General features: G+C 35.1%; 1 long non-coding RNA gene across 1 annotated transcript; it reads right to left on the bottom strand.

Annotated features, from left to right (window-relative positions):
- Positions 1–7,950: 7,950 nt before the first annotated feature.
- Positions 7,951–23,196, bottom strand: LOC143686363 (uncharacterized). The gene is made up of 4 exons (XR_013177091.1): positions 23,127–23,196; positions 14,280–14,364; positions 10,484–10,707; positions 7,951–8,375 (listed from the first exon to the last, which is right to left on the bottom strand). It is a non-coding gene; the product is annotated as an uncharacterized LOC143686363 (long non-coding RNA).
- Between the last annotated feature and the right edge of the window lie 450 nt (positions 23,197–23,646).

Raw genomic sequence — 23,646 nt, 5'->3', positions numbered from 1 at the left:
ATATAAAATACAAAGGCAAAATGGTAGAGGACAGTACTTCCCAAACAGTAATAACACTAAATGTTAATGGACTGAACTCCCCAATCAAAAGACATAGACTAGCAAAATGGATTAAAAAACAGGATCCTTCTATATCCTATCTACAGGAAACACATCTTAGACCCAAAGATAAACATAGGTTGAAAGTGAAAGGTTGGGAAAAGATATTTCATGCAAATAACAACCAGAAAAGAGCAGGAGTAGCTATACTAATATCCAACAAATTAGACTTCTAATGTAAAACAGTTAAAAGAGACAAAGAAGGACACTATCTACTAATAAAAGGAACAATTAAACAAGAAGACATAACAATCATAAATATTTATGCACTGAACCAGAATGCCCCAAAATACGCGGGGAATACACTGCAAACACTGAAAAGGGAAATAGACACATATACCATAATAGTTGGAGACTTCAATTCACCACTCTCATCAATGGACAGAACATCTAGACAGAGGATCAAGAAAGAAACAGAGAATTTGAATATTACGATAAATGAGCTAGACTTAACAGACATTTATAGGACATTACACACCACAACAGCAGGATACACCTATTTCTCAAGTGCTCATGGATCATTCTCAAAGATAGACCATATGCTGGGTCACAAAGCAAGTCTCAACAAATTTAAAAATATTGAAATCATACACAATACGTTCTCAGAACATAAAGGAATGAGGTTGGAAATCAATAATAGGCGGAGTGCCAGAAAATTCACAAATACGTGGAGGCTCAACAACACACTCTTAAACAACCAGTGGGTCAAGGAAGAAATTACAAGAGAAATTAGTAAATATCTCGAGGTGAATGAAAATGAAAACACAACATATCAAAACCTATGGGACACAGCTAAGAGGGAAATTTATTGCCCTAAATGCCTATATCAAAAAAGAAGAAAGGGCAAAAATTCTAGAATTAACTTTCCACTTGGAGGAACTGGAGAAAGAACAGCAAACTAACCCCAAAGCAAGTAAAAGAAAGAAATAGCAAAGATTAGAGTAGAAATAAGTGAAATTGAGAACATGAAAACAATAGAGAAAATCAATAAGACTAGAAGTTGGTTCTATGAGAAAATCAATAAGATTGATGGGCCCTTAGCAAGATTGACAAAAAGAAGAAGAGAGAGGACGTAAATAAATAAGATCAGAAATGGAAGAGGAGACATAATCACTGACCTCACAGAAATAAAGGAGGTAATAACAGGATACTATGAACAACTTTATGCTAATAAATACAACAATGTAGATGAAATGGACAAGTTCCTAGAAAGGCATGAACAACCAACTTTGACTCAAGAAGAAATAGATGACCTCAACAAACCAATCACAAGTAAAGAAATTGAATTAGTCATTCAAAAGCTTCCTAAAAAGAAAAGTCCAGGACCAGATGGCTTCACATGTGAATTCTACCAAACATTCCAGAAAGAATTAGTACCAACCCTGCTCAAACTCTTCAAAAAAACTGAAGTGGAGGGAAAGCTACCTAATTCATTCAATGAAGCCAACATCACCCTCATACCAAAACCAGGCAAAGATATTACAAAAAAAGAAAACTACAGACCAATCTCTCTAATGAATATAGATGCAAAAATCCTCAACAAAATTCTAGCAAATCAAATCCAGCAACACATTAAAAGAATTATACATCATGACCAAGTAGGATTCATCCCAGGTATGCAAGGATGGTTCAACATAAGAAAATCAATTAATGTAATACACCATATCAACAAATCAAAGCAGAAAAATCACATGATCATCTCAATTGATGCAGAGAAGGCATTTGACAAGATTCGACATCCTTTCCTGCTGAAAACATTTCAAAGGATAGAAATAAAAGGGAACTTCCTTAAAATGATAAAGGGAATATATGAAAAACCCACAGCTAATATCATCCTCAACAGGGAAAAACTGAAAACTTTCCCCCTAAGATCAGGAACAAGACAAGGATGTCCACTATCACCACTGTTATTCAACATCGTGTTGGAAATTCTAGCCAGAGCAATTAAGCAAGAAAAAGAAATACAAGGCATCAAAATTGGAAAGGAAGAAGTAAAACTATCACTGTTTGCAGATGATATGATACTATACATCGAAAACCCTCAAAAAATCCACAGCAAAACTACTAGAGCTAATAAATGAGTACAGCAAAGTGGCAGGTTACAAGATCAACATTAAAAAATCGGTAGTGTTTCTATACACTAGCAATGAACAAGCTGAGGGGGAAATCAAGAAATGAATTCCATTTACAATTGCAACTAAAAGAATAAAATACTTAGGAATAAATTTAACTAAAGAGACAAAAGACCTATACAAAGAAAACTACAAGAAACTGTTAAAAGAAATCACAGAAGACCTAAATAGATGGAAGGGCATACCATGTTCATGGATTAGAAGATTAAATATAGTTAAGATGTCAATTCTACCTAAACTGATTTACAGATTCAACACAATACCAATCAAAATCCCAACAACTTACTTTTCAGAAATAGAAAAACCAATAAGCAAATTTATCTGGAAGGTCAGGGTGCCCTGAATTGCTAAAAGTATCTTGAGGAAAAAAAACGTAGCTGGAGGTCTCATGCTGCCTGACTTTAAGGCATATTATGAAGCCACAGTGGTCAAAACAGCATGGTACTGGAATAACGATAGATATATTGACCAATGGAATTGAATAGAGTGCTCAGATACAGACCCTCTCATCTATGGACATTTGATCTTTGATAAGGCAGTCAAGCTAACTCATTTGGGACAGAACAGTCTCTTCAATAAATGGTGCCTAGAGAACTGGATATCCATATGCAAAAGAATGAAAGAGGACCCGTATCTCACACCCTACACAAAAGTTAACTCAAAATGGATCAAAGATCTAAACATTAGGTCTAACCATAAAATAGTTAGAGGAAAATGTTGGGAGATATCTTATGAATCTTTATAATTGGAGGTGGTTTTATGGACCTTACACCTAAAGCAAGAGCACTGAAGAAAGAAAGAAAGAAATGGGAGCTCCTCAAAATTAAACACTTTTGTGCATCAAAGAACTTCATCAAGAAAGTAAAAGGACAGCCTACACAATGGGAGACAATATTTGGAAATGACATATCAGATAAAGGTCTAGTATCCAGAATTTATAAAGAGATTGTTCAACTCAACAACAAAAAGATAGCCAATCCAATTACAAAATGGGAAAAAGACTTGAACAGACACTTCTCAGAAGAGGAATTACAAATGGCCAAAAGGCACATGAAGAGATGCTCAATGTCCCTGGCCATTAGAGAAATGCAAATCAAAACCACAATGGGATATCATCTCATACCCACCAGAATGGCCATTATCAACAAAACAGAAAATGACAAGTGCTGGAGAGAATGTGGAGAAAGAGGCACACTTATTCACTGTTGGTGGGAATGTCAAATGCTGCAACCACTGTGGAAGGCAGTTTGGAGTTCCTCAAAAAGATGAATATAGAATTGCCATATGACCCAGCAATACCATTGCTAGGTATCTACTCAAAGAACTTAAGGGCAAAGAGACAAACGGACATTTGCACACCAATTTTTATAGCAGCATTATTTACAATTGCAAGGAGATGGAAACAGCCAAAATGTCCATCAACAGATGAGTGGCTAAACAAACTGTGGTATATACATACGATGGAATATCATGCAGCTCTAAGACAGAATAAACTTATGAAGTATGTAACAACATGGATGGACCTAGAGAACATTATGCTGAGTGAGACTAGCCAGAAACTAAAGGACAAATATTGTATGGTCTCACTGATGTGAACCGACATTAGTGAATAAACTTGGAATATGTCGTTGGTAACAGTGACCATCAGAAGATAGAAATAGGGTAAGATAGTGGGTAATTGGAGCTGAAAGGATACGATCTGTGCAACAGGACTGGGTACAAAAACTCAGAAATGGACAGCACAATACTATCTAACTGTAATGTGATTATGTTAAAACACTGAATGAAGCTGCATGTGAGAATGATAGTGGGAGGAGGGCTGGGGACATAAATGAAATCAGAAAGAAAGATAGATGTTAAAAATAGAGATGGTATAATCTAGGAATGCCTAGAGTGTATAATAATAGTGAAATGTACAATGTACAGATCTTAAAAATGTTTTTGCATGAGGAAGAACAAAGGATTGTCATTATTGCAGGGTGCTGAAAATAGATGATAACTAATACTTTAAAATGTCACCTTATGTGTGAGACTAAAGCAAAAAATGTTTATTTGTTACAAAATTTAGATTTTGACTGGAGCATTTCCTAATATAGCTCATGTAGATAGTTTGATTGAATGTCATAAGTACCTGGAATCTCAGGTAGCACATGAGATTTTGTTGGTTTGTCCAGAGTGATTCCCCAATGAATCCCAGAATGATTTGATCAGTGAGTGGAAAAGTATCTGCAAAGCCCCCTTCGGGGAGTGGTGAGAATGGGGAGAAATTCAACTTCCCCAAGTTGAATTCTTGATATTCTCACAAGCAGTGTGGACAACCAAAGCTATAGGCTGAGCCCCCAGTCTTGGGGTTTGTTCACATGAAACTTAACCCCACAAAAGATAGGTCAAGTCTACTTAAAATTTAGGCCTAAGAGTCACCCCCAAGAGAGCCTCTTTTGTTGCTCAGATGTGGCCTCTCTCTCCAGCTAATATGATGAGCAGTCTCACCACCCTCCCCCTCTCTGCGTAGGACATGACTCCCAGGGGTGTGGACCTTCCTTGCAACATGGGACAAAGATCCTGGAATGAGCTGAGACTCAGCATCAAAGGACTGAGAAAACCCCTAGAATGAGCTGAGAATTAACATCAAGAGACTGAGAGAAACTTCTCGACCAAAAGGGGGAAGAGTAAAATGAGACAAATTGTCAATGGCTGAGAGATTCCAAACAGGGTCAAGAGGTTATCCTGGAGGTTATTCTTACGCATTAAGTAGATATCACCTTGTTGTTCAAGATGTAGTGGAGAGGTTGGAGGGAATTGCCTGAAAATGTAGTGCTGTGTTCCAGTAGCCATGTTTCCTGATGATGATTGAACAATGATATACCTTTCACAATGAGACTCTGTGAATGTGAAAACCTTATGTCTAATGCTCCTTTTAGCTACTATATCAACAGAAGAGTAGAACATATGGAATAAAAATAAATAATAGGGGGAACAGATGTTAAAATAAGTTCAGTTTGAAATACTGGTAAATGAAAGTGAGGGGTAAGGGATATGGTATGTATAGTTTTTTTTTTTCTCTATTATCATTTTATTTCTTTTTCTGTTGTCTTTTTATTTTTTTCTAAATCGATGCAAATGTACTAAGAAATGATGAATATGCAACTATGTGATGATATTAAGAATTACTGATTATATATGTAGAATGGAATGATTTCTAAATGCTTTGTTTGTTAATTTTTTTAATTAATAAAAAAGTTTAAAAAAAAAGGGCAAATACTGTCTGGTCTCACAGATGTAAACTAACACTAATGAATGAACTTGGAGAATTTCAGTTAAGAACAGAGACCATCAGGAGATAGAAATAGGGTAGATATTGGGTAATTGGAGCTGAAGGGACACAGATGGTACAACAGGACTGATTATAAAAATTCAGAAATGAATAGCACAATACTCCCTAGCTATAATACAATAATGTTAGTACACTAAATGAAGCTGAATGTGAGAATGATAGAGGGAGAAAGGCTGGGGGCACAAATGAAATCAGAAAGAAAGATAGACAATAAAGACTGAGATGGTATTATCTAGAAATGCCTAGTGTGTACAATGATAGTGACTAAATGTACAAATTAAAAAAATATTTTTGCATATGGAAGAATGAAGAAATGTCAATATTGCAGGGTGTTGAAAATAGACAGTCATTCATACTTTAAAACTTCAACTTCTGTGTGAGATTAAAGCAAAAAAATGCTTATTTGGTACAAAATTTATATCTTGACTAGTGTATATCCTAATGTAACTGAAAACCATAAGTACATGGCACCTTGAGTAGGGCATGAGATTTTGTAGGTTTGTCCAGAGTGATGCCCCAATAAATCCCAGAGAGATTTTGACAGTGAATTAAAACAGTGTTTGCAAAGTCCCCTTGGGGGAATGGTGAGAAAGAGGGAAAATTCAACTTCCCCATTTGGAGAAGGCCTGATATTCTTGCAAGCAGTGAGGACAACAAAATCAATAGGCTGCACCCTTAACCTTGGGCTTTATTCATATGAAATTTATCACCACAAAGGATAGGCTAAGCCTATTTAAAATTAGGCCTAAGAATCACCCCCGAGAACTTCTTTTGTTGCTCAGATGTAGCCTACCTCTCAGCCAACACAGCAAGCATACTCACTGCCTTTCCCCACTCTACATGGAGCATGACTCCCAGGGGGTGTAAACCTTCCTGGCAACGTGGGACAGAAACCCGAACATGAGCTAGGACTCAGCATCAAGGGATTGAGAAAACCTTCTTGACTGAAAGGGGAAAGAGAGAAATGAGATCAATTAAAGTGTCAGTGGCTGAGAGATTTCAAAAAGAGTCAAAAGGCTATCCTGGAGGTTATTTTTATGTGTTATATAGATAACCCCTTTTTACTTTAAGGTGTATTAGAGAGGCTAGAGGGACGTGCCTGAAACTGTAGAACTGTGTTCCAGTAGCCATGTTTCTTTAAGATGATTGTATAATGATATAGCTTTCATGAAGTGACTATGTGATTGTGAAAACTTGTTCTGATGCTCCTTTTATCCATGTTATGGACAGATGAGTGAAAAATATGGGTTAAAAATAAACAAATAATAAGGGAAACAAATGTTAAAATAAATTGGGTAGAGGGAAATACTAGTGGTCGATGAGAGGGAGGGGCCAGGGGTATAGATGTATGAGTTTTTTCTTTTTTCTTTTTATTTCTTTTCCCAGAGCGATGTAATGTTCTGAAGAATGGCCATATATTCAACTATGTGATGATGTTGTGAGCCACTGATTGCACACAAAGTGTGAATGTTCATACATTAAGAATGTTTGTGTTGTATGTTGATTGGCTTTATTAATTAAAAAAAAGTTTAAATTGTTTTATACAGTAAATGTATTATATAATTTACATACCTATTAAAGGCCTGAGATGTTATATGTTTCTATGTGTATGTAGGTGATTGTATATATCATCACATTCTAATTTGTAATCATGCTATGCTATATAGAACATTAATGTAATGTCTTCTATCTTGTATCAGTATTTCTTCCTTATAGTATACTGATTTTTTTTCTGTATAGATCCTTAGTTCAAATCTTTCATCTTTCACCATCCGTTTACATACTCTTGTTCTGGAGTCAGATTACATTGGCTTGACTTTACATTTACAAGCTGAGCAATTTGAATTGACTATCATCGCTTGCTGAGCCACATTTCCAACAGCAAAATAGGGAACTTAATAGTATTTACTTCATAAATTTGGCATGAACATTTACTAAAATAATATTTTTAAAGCACTTGGTATAGTCCCAGGCGTAAATTATGAATTCAGCAAATTAGAGCTGTCAATATTTCAGCATTATTATAATTTCCATGGCAAATATATGACAATGAAAAGATATATAAACATTCACCATATTGATTAGAGTGCTAAAAACATAATATTCTGTGAATTCGTGATTTAGGACAGAATTTCCCATTTTGTGCCTCTAAAGAAAAGTTCAATGATCCAGAAAGGTTGAGAAACTAGGTAAAATAAAGTCGAACAAAGTTCCTGGTGGCAAGTCTTCTCAAAGTCACTACCATGCTAGTGGAACATAATATGACGCATTCATTGGACACTTTTACTTACAGCAAGGGACTGCTCAAGATTTCATGACACATGCTTTGGGAGGTATTTATTTGGTGAAAATGATGAGGAAAGGGCAATCGAGAGAGACATTATTTTATTGCATAATTTAGAAATCACTGACTCCTGTGAGGAGAAATATCTGTTGAAGAAATTAGGAAAAAAAATTCATATTATTTTAATTTAAATTTTTACAGTAGAAGAAGTAGAAAGTATCAGGAGAGAGTTCTTCTGAGGACAGGTTTCACATTTATATTATGCCATCCTACCATGAAATAGTATTTTTCCCAATAAGGGTAATGTGATACATTTCATATCTTATTTCCAGAAATGATTTAGCAACATTGTGAAGTTTCTTGTAGATGATCATCAGTGCCCCTTGGCTTCCCATAATGATGTCTTAGCCAGATGAGGGTATTTCTAGAATCAGTAGCTTGTTTTCTTGTTACCATACGCACTTGTTCTGCATAGCGTAGTGATCATTGCTTTAGAGGAAAGCATGACTCAGAGGAAAATGAATCTCTGAAAACAAAACAACAAAATCTCTATCTGAATGTCAGTGATTACATGGAGACAAATAAATACAACACCAGAAACTAAATATGAAAACTGAAATTTCCCCAAAAATATATAGTTTAAAACCAAACTAGTGAAAGAACTTACTACTTAGTGATGCGTACCACTTAAATTTAAGTAAAAGGTTTGAATTGTATTTTGAACATCATTTTTATCTGTAATCTGTGCCAAAATACTTGCCATGTCCTAAAAAAACAATATCTGGCACTTTGTGGTCTATCAATGAATGTTTGTTGAGTTAATGAAATTGAACATTGATTATTAGCTTTTATATGAAAATTATAATCATATAAGTGGATAATTAACTTTCAAAATAGACATAACCACAGGTTGAAGGAGTTCTGGGCATAAACTATTAGGAACCTTTCAAATTCCACATACTGATAGAGGAAGGAAAACCAGGATAAAATCAAAATTCACAATGATTACTCCATTTTGGAGAACAAAAGAATGTCATAATGAATTTGGTGTATGGAAAGATGAATTTAAGAAGATAAAATATGAACGCTATTGAGGGAGAGAGTAGCACATTTTCTATCCAAAAACAGTCACAACATGGCAAAATGGCATCTTTCAGTGAATAAAAATTTTCTTTCATTCTAAAAATAGAAATTTTCTTGCAAAAACTCTTGCCCAAGAAGAGATAAGATTAAGAATATTATTAATTTGTCATTACACTCTGTAAGTCTCACAGATGTCGAAAGTACCTAGGTCAAACAATTAAATTAGTAGTTGATCAATTAGGAGAACTAATTGATAAATTGGGCCTCATCAAAATTTAAAAAGAGGATGAAAAGACAGATTACAGACGGGGAGAAAATATTTGCAAATCACATATCCAGCAAAGGACTTGTATCCAGAATATATACAGACCACTCAAAAACTCAACAGTAAAAAGACAGTCAATTCCACTTAGAAAATTGGCAAAACATCAAAAGGGGTATTTAACTGAAGAGAATATACAGAAGACAAGCACAAAAAAATTTTTCAACATCATCAGCCATCAGCAAAATGCAATTTCCTACCATAATGTGGAGGCTGGTGAAGGATGCATAGAATCTCCCATTATATTTCTTTGAAACTTTTTGAGATTCGAAAATTATTTCAAAATAAAAGGTAAAGAAGTCACCCAAAAAAATAAGTCACGCATCTCATGTAGTTCAGCAATAGTGCTTGTCTTCTTAATTGCTAGAGCAGTGCTTAGCATATAGTTGGCACTCAACAAATGGTTCATGAATTACATATATGTCTGCCAATGTTAAAAAGAGACTATATCTTTAAATTCATTCTTACAATTAATATGCATCTGCAGATATTAAGGATGGTTTTCATATCTGTTTTTCAACTTGTCCATCTATTGTCCAGCTTGTAATAGATGGGCAGTCAATGCATCTAACCATTGGGCGAATGGCTTTTCAAGCCATTAATAATGTTAGCACCTAAATATTCTTAACTCTTACTTTTCTTACAGTAATCAAAATACAACGTATGCTATGGCTATACAAGTGGTTGCCATTTATATAAAAGAAGTGCAGTAGCAGAAGAAAAATCTTGACTATTAGTACTAAGGAAAAGACTCATTCCTCACGTTACCCCAATTTTCTAATCCATGTGATATGGTTTTTACACCTTGTTAGACTAAAACGTACTGCTCAGATGATATTTTATTTGGGAAGAACTTTGGGCTTCATTTTTATTAAATCACTGATAAAAGTTTTTTTCATTCTCTCTCTCATTTTCCCCAATCCCTACCCCATCTTTATTTTTTTAATAGACAGGAATTTACTTCAGGCACAGCAGAATCAAAAACTAAACACAGCATGCTGCTTCCAACCAAGGACTAAGTGATGAAGTATATGAGAAGTCTTGTACTTTGAATAAAATTAGAGGGCCCTGCCTTTTTGCTACTTAACCTTTTAGTTAGCCAAAATCTTATTTTATTAGAAATAAGAAGGAAGAGTATTGGATGCACTTCTCAGACACTGACTTTTATAATAGTGTTGGAAAGTAATACAGAAACTAAAATAAGTGACTTAAATATAGCTGGAACTTACTTCTTTCTCAGATTAAAGAAGTATAGAAGTAGGTTGTCTAGACTGGCTTTATATCTCCATGAAGTCATTGGGGACCAGACTTTCTTCTATTTCCTGCAAACCCATAGTCTGGCTTTCATCCATTTGTCCCAGTACAGTTGCTAGAGCTCTCTGTCCCAGCTGCATTCCCAGCGACATTACGGAAGAGCGCACACTTCCATCCTACTCAGCACTTCTATCAGCACCTCAATAATGATAACAGGCATATAGTTATTACACAGGAAAAAAGTGTTGTTTGGAGAGGAAGCACGGTGCCTACTAAAAAATGTAGTTTTCTGAATTTCAGAGAAGAAAACATAGGTGACTCTTGGAAAGCAATGAACAATCTCTGCATAGGCACCACATTGTCTACAAACAGAAATTCTTTACTGCAAAGGAATACATTGAATATCAATTCAACAAACAATTATTGGAGAGCAATTATTGGAAATCTGCTATGTGCTTATTTTCAAATGCTTAGAAGCACCTACAAATTGGGAGAAAATATTTTCAAATCAAATTCCTAAGGAATTTCATCCTCAAATAGATAAAGAACTCTAACAACTCAATAATAAAAAGATAAATTACCCAATTTTAAAATGGGCAAAAGATCTGAATAGGCATTTCTCCAACGCAGGTAGCAAATGGCCAATAAGCGTATGAGACGGTGCTGAACACTGTTAACCTTGGAGAAATGCAAATCAAACCACTTCATACCCACTAGAATGGGAATTTTAAAAAAAAATGATGTGTTGGTGAGTGCGTGGAAAAATTGAAACCCTCATAGATTATAGGAGAGGGAGAGATGTAAACTAGTACAACCACTTTAAAAAACAGTTTAGCAGTTCCTCAACATTTTAAACATATGATTATTGAATAAACTAGCAATTCCACTCCTAGGTATATACCCAAGAATAATGAAAATGTCCATACAAAAACTTGTGCATGCATTTTCATTAGACATGTTATTGACAATGACCTAAAAGAGGAAACAACCCAAATGTCCATCAACTGATAATGGATAGACAAACTGAGGAATAGCTATACAATGTAATATTATTCAGCCATAAAAAGGAATGAAGTTTCAGTACCTGCTACAACATGGATGACCTTTGAAGACTTAATGTTATGTAAAAATGCCAGTCCTGAACCAAACACATAGTACACTGCTCTATTTGTATGAAGAATGGACAAATATATACACACAGGAAATAAATGAGTGATTGCCCTGAGCTCAGGGGAGAGAGGGAAAGTAAGAATGGCTGCTAATGGGAATGGGGTTTCTTTTAAGGATGATGAAAATATTCCAGGATTAGATAATAGTGGTAGCTGTACATTTTGAAAATATTATAAAACCCTGACTTGTGTATTTTAAGCGATGAAGTTTACAGTATGTGAATTCTATCTTAATAAAGATATTATTTAATAATAATAATAATGCTTAGGTACAAAGAAAGACAATAAGGCACAGCATGGTTCCCTGTCCTTAAGGATATTGTAATTTTATTTGGCTATAGTAAGCAAGGAAACAAGTAAGTTACATTTTTCATGCACTAAAATCAATATGTGTAAGTCTTTAGGGTCACATAGTATCATATGCAAACAGTCTGAAGAAAAATATGAAAAATAATAATGTTAGTGACATAATTATCTGTCAACAGTTTATATTTACGAGAGTATACCAGGAGAAAAACTTCCCATGTATAAATGGTCAAACAGAATGCATGGATTTAGGTCCTTTCCTGTAACCCAATCTCTGGATCCCTTTTAATACATAGTTATTGTCATTGTCTTCAATATTTTCTTTCACTCCCCAGTAAATTGTTCATCCATCACTTTAATCCAAACTTTGTTGTTCTGCTTTCTGAGGTTGTGAAGAACGTTTGCCCATCTCCCTTCACAAAATAGCTTTTCATGTATGAAAGGATGAGTCCACCTTTCATATCTATTTTTATGTCTACAGTAGATCTTCCACTGTTGCTTGGAAGTCCTGAGACATTAGAAAGAAGAAGGAAGAAAATTAAAATTGAGGAATTTCAGATCTTATGCTAAAAAGACAAATTAAGGCAAGCAAGGTGAAAGTTTACCTGTCGAAATACTTATAAGTATTTTACATTCATTAAGATAAAATAGCCTATATTTGTTAATTGTAGTATTAATATTAATGGTTACAAAAATAATTTATTAGCTAAATTCTTTGAGTGGATTATCTTTAAACAAAGACACAAATATTGTTCCCATTTTACAGTTGGGGAAAAATAGATTATGAAAACGAAAGGGATCTGGTCCATATGTTCTTAATCATTGTCTATTTCATTTTCTAGTAGAGCATATATATTATATTATATCTTACTTTATTATACTATTCAGAAAAAAAATAGTAAAGAACAGTAAAAAAATGACAATAATAACCAACATGTATTTGAAATCTACACAGTACTATTTAGCATGCTAAGTTTATGTTATCATTTAATTGCATTGAACAAGGAAATTTCACATTTGCTAGGACTTAAATTAATATCAATGAGCATTTTAAAATTAAATTCTATCACTAATGATGGTCTGATGATGGCAGTAGCAAAGTTGAAGGAAAATAATATGTAGCATATTATGGGAGGAGGAATCTAAGGTTGATTTCAAAAGTTCAATTGCTAATTTAAAGACTTAGCAGGAAACTCACTATCTATCAAGTATGTTTTAATGGAAATGCAGCATGAGTTCTTTCTCCAACTGTTAGAAGAAAGATGAAGTGCAGTCTGAGTGGGTAGGTTTTAAAAGGTTTCTTTTCACCATTTTATATCTCGTAGAAAACCATGCAATTCTTGTCTAAAGACCAAGCTTTATTCCAAGGAGAGATCAATTTCCACTTATTCTAGGTTATCAAAGAGGTTTAAGATGGATTAAGAAAGTTCTGAAGTTTCTTAAAGTTAGCTTCATTGCGGACCTTACACTCTCCTGTTTTTCCTCATCATTACTCAGTCTGATATTTGAGACCCATTTACTACATCTCATTATGGTGAAGCCATCTAATGACTTTATTTAGGTCAATGATATCGGACTCTACTCTCAAATCAGATACTTCACAGCTTTGGCTGTTTCTTTATTCATTTGTTTCTTTACTTAATTTCTTCCCCTGCAGAAAAACAAGTGACCTGTGGTTTGACTCTATAGTGAGTGTCATATTGCATATCATTCCCACTGAGTAATTTTTATAATTTAATTAAGAGTAAATATAGGCCTTTCCAGACTTCATTCAATGTAAGTTTAGGAATGATTTGATAAATTCTACTATATGATTTGACATTCATCTGGTGTAATCGCTCTTGAAAGCTGTGATTATAATTTGATCCATGTTGGTAAGTAAATTAAGTCAGTAAGGCTTGATGTGAGAGAAATGGATAAACCAGCATTTTCAAAAACACAGATTAATTACATCAAGTGAACACTTTTAGAATAATCACCTCTTTGGCTGAGAGTTTATCGTTTTACTTAAAAACATTATTCAACTTCATAAATGAAACTATAAAAAAGGAGTAAGCATTACCCCAAATATTCTTTTATATGATCAGCACAAAGAGAGAATGCAATGAAGAAAGGGAATATTGAGGACATATAAGGGTTCATAACATCATAGTACCTTACACATTTCACCATAAAGCCGTCTGTATTAGATTAGTCTCTTCATTCTATAAGGGGTAGCTGTTCAGCTCAAATTGGTTTAAGTGAAGATTTAAGTAATTGGATTATATTATTTTATTCAGGCACAGCTGAATCTTACCGGTCAAACTATGTTGGTCCATAGATTGAATTTCACTGATTCTGAATTACAGGATGATATCTCTTGCCCATCTTTAGCATAGTTACTGTGGTTAAAAGAATAAGATGCTCTAATTAGCCATCCCTGGATGCCATGATCATCCCAGAGCTGCTTTTTAGTACTGATAAAGAAAGTGGACAAGACATGCATGCTGTTGTATATCTGTCTTGTCTCGTTTTAGTCAACAATCTGATCAGGTGAATAAATCTCTTTGTATATACTTCTAGAATACATTATACCAGCATCATGACTTGATTTCTTTCCTGACACAAAAACATTACATGGCATTCTGTACTTCAGTAATGGATCGAACTGTTTTTTACTCATCATGTTAGAAATAATTTTGTTAGGTATTTCCCATTAAAATAACCTGGTTAATTATTGTAAACCTTGACAAAATAATCTGTTGAATTTATTACTTTTCTGTCAGTTTTCTTTTCTTTTATTTCCTAACAGGAAGTAAGACATTTTGCAAACAAAAGGAACACAACATTGTACTTGAATACGTGGTTGTAATATAGTGTTTCCTAATTCTTTTATGTGGTCAATTATTTTCATTTCAAATGGAAAGGTGCTTCCAGATGCCATATTAAAAGGAATTCGTAAAGAGCTGTGCAGGCCTTAGTAACAGAGCATTAACAAAAAGAGAAATAATTAAGCTTAAAAAAAGCACTCTTCATGAAGCTTTGTTCCTAGCCACACAGCCTTGCATGTTTACCTGCTCTGCTACCTTTTAACAGTTGAAAAATCACTTCCTAATCCCCTTCTATTCAACGCTCATCAGCATTCTGCTGGCAGGAGCCCTACCTGACATTCAGCGTGTAATCTCTCAGCCTATCATTTTCTTAATTTCTTCTATTTGGAAAGTAAATCTGCAAACTGACCTTTTAAATGAATAACTGCTCTGAAATGGCCTCAAAATAATGTAACTGTTGAATTACCTCTCTTTCTTCTTTCTCTTTCCGTAAACTGATCATTTTTTCTGAAATCCTCCATAATCCTTGTAACTAAAATATTCATACTGTTCATCTAGTCTTCTGTGGGTCTGTATTAATTTACTTTACTCATATGAATAGCTGGAATTTCAAAAAGGTATTTATTTTTGTGAAAGATATGTATGGTGAAAACATCAAGTTAAAGGTTGCTCTATTTGTTTCTAACTTACCCTTCTGTTTCCTCTCCTACCAGATGGCACCATGTGAATTATATTCCAGTCATGCTTAACTTCTTGTCAGTCCCTCGTCTGCCATACCCTTTCACAGCATTGTGCACAGGCCAACATTTCCTTAGGTAAGTGTTCCTGGGATTCTAGCAAAATCTCTTCTCTATGCCTACTTAAAAAACTGAGCATTCCATTCATGAAAGCTATCAATGTTTTTCATAAAGTTTTTGGGCCAGCCCATACAAAGAAAGAGGTACGTGGTGAATAGAACAACGGAGGAATTAAGAAGTTTTGTAATTAATTCTTTGGAGAATGAGAGAGTAAGTTGGCCAAAAACTCAGAAGGTGGTTGATTGCATGAGGGATCTGATGGTTAAGCTCTTTTAGAGACCATTAATTTGTGCTGTCACCAGTTTATGAGCTATTGTAGTTTCCTCGAGCAGTATTCAACTGCAGAATGATTTGAGAACTCAGTTGGAGAAATATATCTATTTTCAATTTAAGAGATTAAGGAAAACTGGAAGAGTCCCCAGTGCCTCTAAATTTCAGAGTGTTTCTATAAAATCGGATGTCAAAACTGAGTCTGTGCAGAAGTGTTGGGTTTGAGTAGGTCTTTAGACTTATGCTGTTGGGTGTGTTTCCACATGGATGTTGGAATATTTCCCTATGATTGCAGGACTTAGAATGAAGATGATTGTAAGTGATGACTCATATCCCTCTCCAATACATGGAAAAAAGACAATAAGGAAACTGGTTATTATAGTAAAGGAGGCTGTAGTATTCACTAAAGATATATTTCATGGATCTCATCAATAAATAGGTGCTATTTGAATATAAAAAATTATTTAGATTTAATTCTAGTAATACCAATAATTCTCCCTGCCCCTGGAGTTGGAGACTGACCTGTTTACGTCCCCTGTGACCAAAGTTGCCATAGCACTCCTGAGGGAGAACCAGGTCTTAGTTGAGGCAAAAGATGAAGGAAACTGTGTATTTAGACCATGAATATATGGAAAAATCTGTTCATAATAGGAGGGTTTAGAGAGCACATTGAGGAGAAAAATCAAATCAGTGGGTAGTAAAATGGTGAGAATGCATGAGAGAATACTTGACAGCATTGCCTTTCATTTTCCTCATTCTCATTTTACATGATAGAGGTGGGAAATATTGATGACCTAATAAAGATAATGGTCTTTGCTCAAATTAAAAATATATATCACTAAGAAATTTCCTCGTATTCTTGAAGAGCTCTCTTCCCATTGTTGACCTTCTTTTCAGTAAGTTAGTTGAAATTCCTAGGAGCATCAAACTCTTAGAATATGGTCAAAAGGAAGATGGCTGTAAGTGGATTAAGAGAAAAATCCTTTGATCAGTTTATTCATGTGATTTGTATACTCAGGCCCTCACTTCCCAATAGAAATAAAATATCTCTCTGGAACGTGGAAAGCTAAACATTACTAGATGATCTATGTAGTTCTGGGGAAGATGGTTCTCAACTGGAACTCCTTCAGGCCAAGTAGAATAGATCAGCTGATTATCTAACGGATCTACTGCCAAGAGAATCATACAGGGGGCATTTTATAAATTGAGAAAGTCATTTATCTTATTTCATTTCCTCAACATGTTATGTATCATTAATTTGGTCATCTTCTATTGCTTAATAATTTCACATGCCTCTTAGATGAACATTGCCCACATTCCAGACTTCTGAACTCTGACAACTCATGCATTTTCCTAGGAATATGGTAACTAAGAGGCTACATTTGAATAAAAATATTATGCCTTGAAAAGAGGTCTGATAGAGTATACCCCTTTTAATTGTAGTAACTCTGGGTGTTCTGTGTTCTATTTAAAGTTAAATCCAATGGTGCAATAGAACTGTATTTGGCATCTTGAATACATTGAGTTGACTGTCCTCTGTATAGAGCAGTAGACCTATGTATGCAAATAAATAAAAATAATTTAATAGAAAACCAGATGAGATGATTGGAGGAACACATATCACTTGGCTAATAACTATAATACTGGTTCACATATGGTTGTTATGAAGCTCATGTGAATGATAGACTCTGAGGAGCTGACTGGTGGCAGGCACCTCAGAAGTTATCCAGAATGGCCTCGTTCCCAATGAGGGAATGCTTTCTAACAAATTCCTAACAAATAGTCATCTGTTCATGTTGGGCCACATTGTAAAAGATCCTAGACCGTAAGCCCTTACAGCAGTCACATATATTCATGAATTATAACTTGTGTTCTAAATTCTGAGATACTGAGCTGTTTGTACATAACCTGGTTGTTCCCAGAAACTTTGGGTATTTATTGGACACCTGAGACTGAGAGTTAGAGCTCTGAAGCTTTGAAAGTCAGCACTACTCCATACAGGAACTATTTTAAAAGTTGAAAATGGAATCAGACTTCAACTAGAGATATGAATGAAGCTGATCTGGATATGACTAGAGTAGATCACAATACTGGGTAATGCATGATATCATCCATACTTTAAAATGTCAACTTCTGTGTGAGACCAAAGGGAGAGATATTTATGTGGTGCAAAATTTTATTTTGGGTAACGCATCAGCTAGTTTGACTTGTCTGGTCAGTTTAGTTGAACACCATAAGTACATGGAATCTTGAATACGGCCTGAGATTTCGTTGGTTTGTCAAGGCTGGTGTGATGCCCTGATATATCGCAGAGTAATTTGGGAAATGAATAAAGTAGTACTTGCAAAGTCCCTTTGGGGAACTGGGGAGAAAGGAGGAAATATTCAACTTCCGCATTTGGGGAAATCTTGCCTATTCTCACAAGCAGTGGGGACCACTAAATTAATAGGCTAAGCCCTTGATCTTGAGGTTCACCCCTGTGAAGCTTATTCCTGCAAAGGATAGGCTCAGCCTACTTGTGCTTGTGCCTAAGAGTCACCCCAGAGAAGCTCTTTTGTCCTCAGATGTGGCTTCCCTCTCTAAGCCAACTCGGCAGGTGAACTCACTGACATCCTCCCTTACATGAGACATGAGTGCCAGGAGTGTAACTATCCCTGGCAATGTGGGACAGAACTCCTGGGATTAGCCAGGATCTGGCATCATAGGCTTGAGAAAGCCTTCTTGACCAAAAGAAGGAAGAGAGAAATGAGACAAACTAAAGTTTCAGTGGTTGAGACATTTCAAACAGAGTCGAGAAGTTATAGTGGAGGTTATTCTTATGCACTATATAGATATCCCTTTTTAGTTTGTGGTGCATTGGAGTAGTTGGAGGGAAGTACCTGAAACTGTTGAACTGTATTCCAGTAGCCTTGATTCTTGAAGAAGATTGTATAACTAGATAGCTTTTACAGTGCGATCGTGTGATTGTGAAAACTTTGTATCTGATGCCCCCTTTTGTCCAGGGTATGGACAGATGAGTAAAAAATATGGATAAAGAATAAATAAATAAATAAGCAAACAAACAAATAAATAAATAGATAGATAGATAGATAAATAATAGGAGGAATAAAGGGTAAAATAAATGGGGTAGATTGAAATACTAGTGGTCAGTGAGAGGGAGGGATATGGGGTATGGGTTGTACAGGCCTTTTCCTTTTATTTCTTTTTCTGGAATGTTGCAAATGTTCTAAAAATGATCATGGTGATGAATACAAAACTATGTGATGATTTGTGAGCCATTGATTTCATACCATGTATGGATTTTATGTGTGTGAAGATATGTCAATAAAAGTATTTTTTAAAATAGCCATCTATTGGAAAATGTCTAGGGAAGGGATTACTGTTATTTTTACTTTTTCTTATTAAGTTATATGATTACTTAATCCTATGAATTTCCTTCAAAAAACCCTTATTCATACCAATCATTGTTACCAAAGATGCTTTTTTCTCATTTAATTTCATCATTTAACACTATTACTATTTCCTGCAACTTTAAGTTAAGCACGAATGTTACCAGCATGCCTTCTGTTTCCAGACTACTTCAGACTTCCCTCCAGGGTATTGAAAGCAATTCACTTCTAGTGTGATCACAAAACTAACCATATATACTTCTAAATTTATTTTATTAAGCCTATATTTATACAGATAATGCAGTTCTTACAAACTGTCAATTGAAGGATATAAAAATTCAATATAGTCATAGTAAAATATCAGATAAACTATGGTGCAAAGTAATCTAATAGTTCAGGTAGCTAGAGAACTAAAATCAAGAATTTCAATAATCAAAAACAAGGGTGACATGCAATCAGACTGGCAGATTCAGAGAGCAAGTTAGCAACATTATGCATGTTACTGACTGCTTACCTCTGAATTCTGGAAGCAGGTTTTGGAGGATCAGAATTCAGGAAAAGAGTCTTATATCTAGGGAAGTTTAACAAGAAGAGAGACTTGGAACTTAAGGATGGGTATCAGAACCTAGGAAATAATTTGTCAAGAGAATCATTTCATTATAAATATTGGTTGAAATGAATTAGTAAAAATGCAAATACATAAACTCACAACTTCTCTAACAAAGGTTGGCAGTGGAGAACGCAGTGATTTAACTGAAATATAAAGTCAGAACCAACCCAGGAATAAAAATACACAAATTTTTGTATCACTGAAGCAGGTTGGTTTTTTTATTATTATTATTCCCTTGTATAAGAAATTGTAAATCCACAGCCTGGGCCAGGGCCATCTGTGCCTGTACTTAAGGCTTAATTTGATGGATATAGGAATAGAAACCAGACAGGTCATTATGCCATAATTTTATTTACCGAATTTGAAGAGCAACTGTGTTCATTTGCAAGCTGCTGGAACGTGATATACCAGAACTGGAATGGCTTTTAAAAAGGATAATTTAATAAGTCACAAATTTGCAGCTCTAAGGCAATGAAAATGCCCAAATTAAGGCACCAACAAGTGGTTACCTTAATTCAAAGGCAATCCATGTGTTAGGAGCACCTTTGTCAGCTGGATAGTCATGTGACTGGCATTTCCTCTCCAGGTTCTGGTTTGCTTAACAACGTCTGCTAGGCTCTAAGCATCCCCAAAGATTCATATCTCTGTTCTCCACATGTCTGCATCTATGTCAGCTCTGTTCTGAAGTTTCTTTTGGCTCTGAGGCTTCTGCCATTTCTCTAGGGTCTATCGTTTTTCCGAAATGTTTCCCCTTTTAAAGATTCTAGGAATATAATCAAGACCCACCTGAAGTAGGTAGTCACATCTCTATGTAATCAAAAGGTCACATCCATAATCAGACACATCACATCTCTGTGGAGATAATCTAATCAAAAGAAGAAGCAACTGCTCCCACAAGATTGGATCAGGATTGAAACATGATGTTTGTAGGGGTACATAATACTTTCGAACCAGCACAGCTAGTTTCTACAATGCTTCTATGGATTTTTCAAGAGTTTATTTACAGTACAATTTTACTTTAGATTACCTCCATATATCATCTAGTCCTAAACAGCAGGGCAAAATGGACGCATTATGTAATCCTTATCAGCGTAGTAGCACCCTGGTTCTCCCACTCAGATGTTCTAATGGAGCTCCTGTAGCTCCTGTCTAGAACAGCAATTGCTCAATAATTCTAAACATGCTGATCAGTTCTATTTTACATTTACATCTATAGAATAGATATTCTATGTAGAATAGAATATTCTATTCTACATAGCAGTCATGTGATAAAGGGCACTGTACTTTGAGTCCAAACACTGGTTTTTGAAACCTGAGTGTTCCAAGAAGTAACTGCTAGAAGTTTTTTAAACCACAGTCTTTCTGTGCCTCAGTTCTCTATTAAAAGGCAGTAACAATAACTGCCCTATCTGCTTCCCATAACCTTGGAAGAATCACCAATGGACTTTATAAAATTCTTACTCTGTGTCAAGTGCTGTTAGCAGAGCAGGCTGTTGGAAGCACCAGGAATGGACAGTGAGAATTGCTCAGGTCCATCCAGTTCAGAACTCCTGCTTTACAAGTACATGGTTTTATGCTTTGTAATTTCCATTCATTTTATAATTATAATAGTTACAAGCTGAGAAGAATATAACATTCATTAGGAAATTAACTGCACTAAATATTAAATAATTAAAATAAGGATAAAATAGTTATAAAATGAGGATAATAATGGTATTAGTTAAAATAGCTATTATCCATTAAATAATGTGATAGCAGAGTAATACAGGTTTCTTTTAATGAACTTATTCTCTACAACTCTATGCTTAAATCAGCATCACCATTTCATTGATAAAAATTAAAATCCCATGGCTTACGAAAGTTAAGTGGCCTATTCAAAATGAAATAATTGGGAAATGCTTTATGATATTACCATTAGTAGCCACTATGTGTGAGATTGAGTATATGAGAGTGGGATATATATCCCTCCCAACACAGAGGTATGCAATGAGTATGTGCAATTGGGATATATGGGTAGGAAATATAAATATATTTCTGTATAAAAAATCATACATAAGATAGAGCTTCAAAGATAATGGTAAGAATTATGACTTGTTCATATCTGATGCCATAGAACTTAGCACAGGACTTCACATTGTTGAATCTTTTTTGCAATCTAAGACCATTCTATCTTCAATAAGATCTTTATATAAACTCCAAGAGATAATGTTAAGGAAAATGTCTTTATGCCTTGTGTGAGCCCTAGTGATACATAACACAAATAACTACTAAATGACTTTCTTTTCCTTAATACTGTTCAATAAAATGGGGATAGGGGGTGGTGCAATGGTGGCTCAGTAAGTTCAATTTCTGTTGCCTGCCCATGCAAAAAAAATATGCGGATAGGAATGTGCTACTCTTATACCTCTATGCCTTTTGTTGTGCTTTTTTATTTGCATTTCTTCCAAAATTCCATCTGTGGAATGCCTGTCTAAATTTTGAGCCAATTCACATTTATTCAAGTAGAACTGTTCACTACTATAATTCAAGATTCCTTAAAGATTATGCTTGCATCGGACACATGTCTTGTGAGTCTCTTCAAATTCTCTCAACTGTCTTCTTTTTAAATTCTCTTGGTTTGAGTGCCACTTTCACTGGGTTGCCTCTTTGCTTTTAGACTTAAGTGAAATACCCCGCATTGGGCTTTGGATCTGGTTTCTGACTGGTCATCAAGAAACTTTTAATGTAACCTGGAGGTGCAGTAAGTAAGCTCCCTGTGGAATACGTACAAAGGGAGAAAGCCAGCAAGATGAATTCTCCATCCTTCCTATGTCCCAGGAATGTTTCAAGGGACCCACTAAACCACTGGCCACCCTGTTGTGTCTCTTTATGTAATCAAGGAGTCATGGTGGTAGGGTAATGCATTCATTGTTTTGCATCTTTTCTTGCCTTGCTTCCCTTTTTACTCACCCCCAATTTCCTCCCTAATAAAATTTCAGCATTTTAATCTTTGCTTGAGTTTTTTGTTTGTTTGTTTGTTTGTTTGTTTGTTTGTTTCTGGAAGTCTGAAACAATAGCTAAAACTACTTAAGAATTTGCCAATTTTATTTGTATTGCCCTTTGGCCAGTGGTTTCCAGAATTGTGTTTTTCAGTTAAGGGACCATTTCTTCAAATATATTCTAGGGGAAAAGCCAACATACTTAAACAGATAAAAGTAAAACTGCTAAATTTGAAGTAGAGATGAATGTATGTGTGTGTGTATCTGAGGGAGAAACATGGACTCTTACCTTTTCAGCTCCTGTTCCCTTGAGAACTACTGAAGTAAATCTTAAGAACTCTTAGAATTTACCTGAGAGCAGGACTGGGAAATAAACATTCTAAATTTTGTTGCTCTTTGTTACATCACGTCACTGTAAAGATGCAGGGATTTCTGAGGTAGAAACCTCTAGAGATAGAAACTCAGGAGGAAGCTTGTTAAAGGTCAAGGTGAATGAGAATATTGCTACCTCTTTGCTTTCTAGGATGTGTTCTCCCTCTCTCTTTCTCTCTCTCTCCTCCCCTGCCTACTCCTCTTTCTCATTATCTCACCATTTCCTAGATTTCTACTTTTTTCTTCCCAAGTCACAAAGTCCATCACCCACTCTAGCTTTAGCAGCTGGGATTTTCTTACTGGACTCTTATATTTGCACATGCATATGTATTACAGAAATATTTTTAAACTTTAAAGGGATACGCAATATAAACTATTATAAGAACTCTAAGAGCTCTACCAATTCTTAAAACTGAATTCTCTGGATACAAGCATAC

Source organism: Tamandua tetradactyla, chromosome 6 (genome assembly GCF_023851605.1).
Source record: "Tamandua tetradactyla isolate mTamTet1 chromosome 6, mTamTet1.pri, whole genome shotgun sequence".
In the NCBI taxonomy this organism is placed as follows: domain Eukaryota; kingdom Metazoa; phylum Chordata; class Mammalia; order Pilosa; family Myrmecophagidae; genus Tamandua; species Tamandua tetradactyla.
Note: the sequence above shows the minus strand (reverse complement) of the source record. Positions and strands in the feature narration are given on the sequence as shown.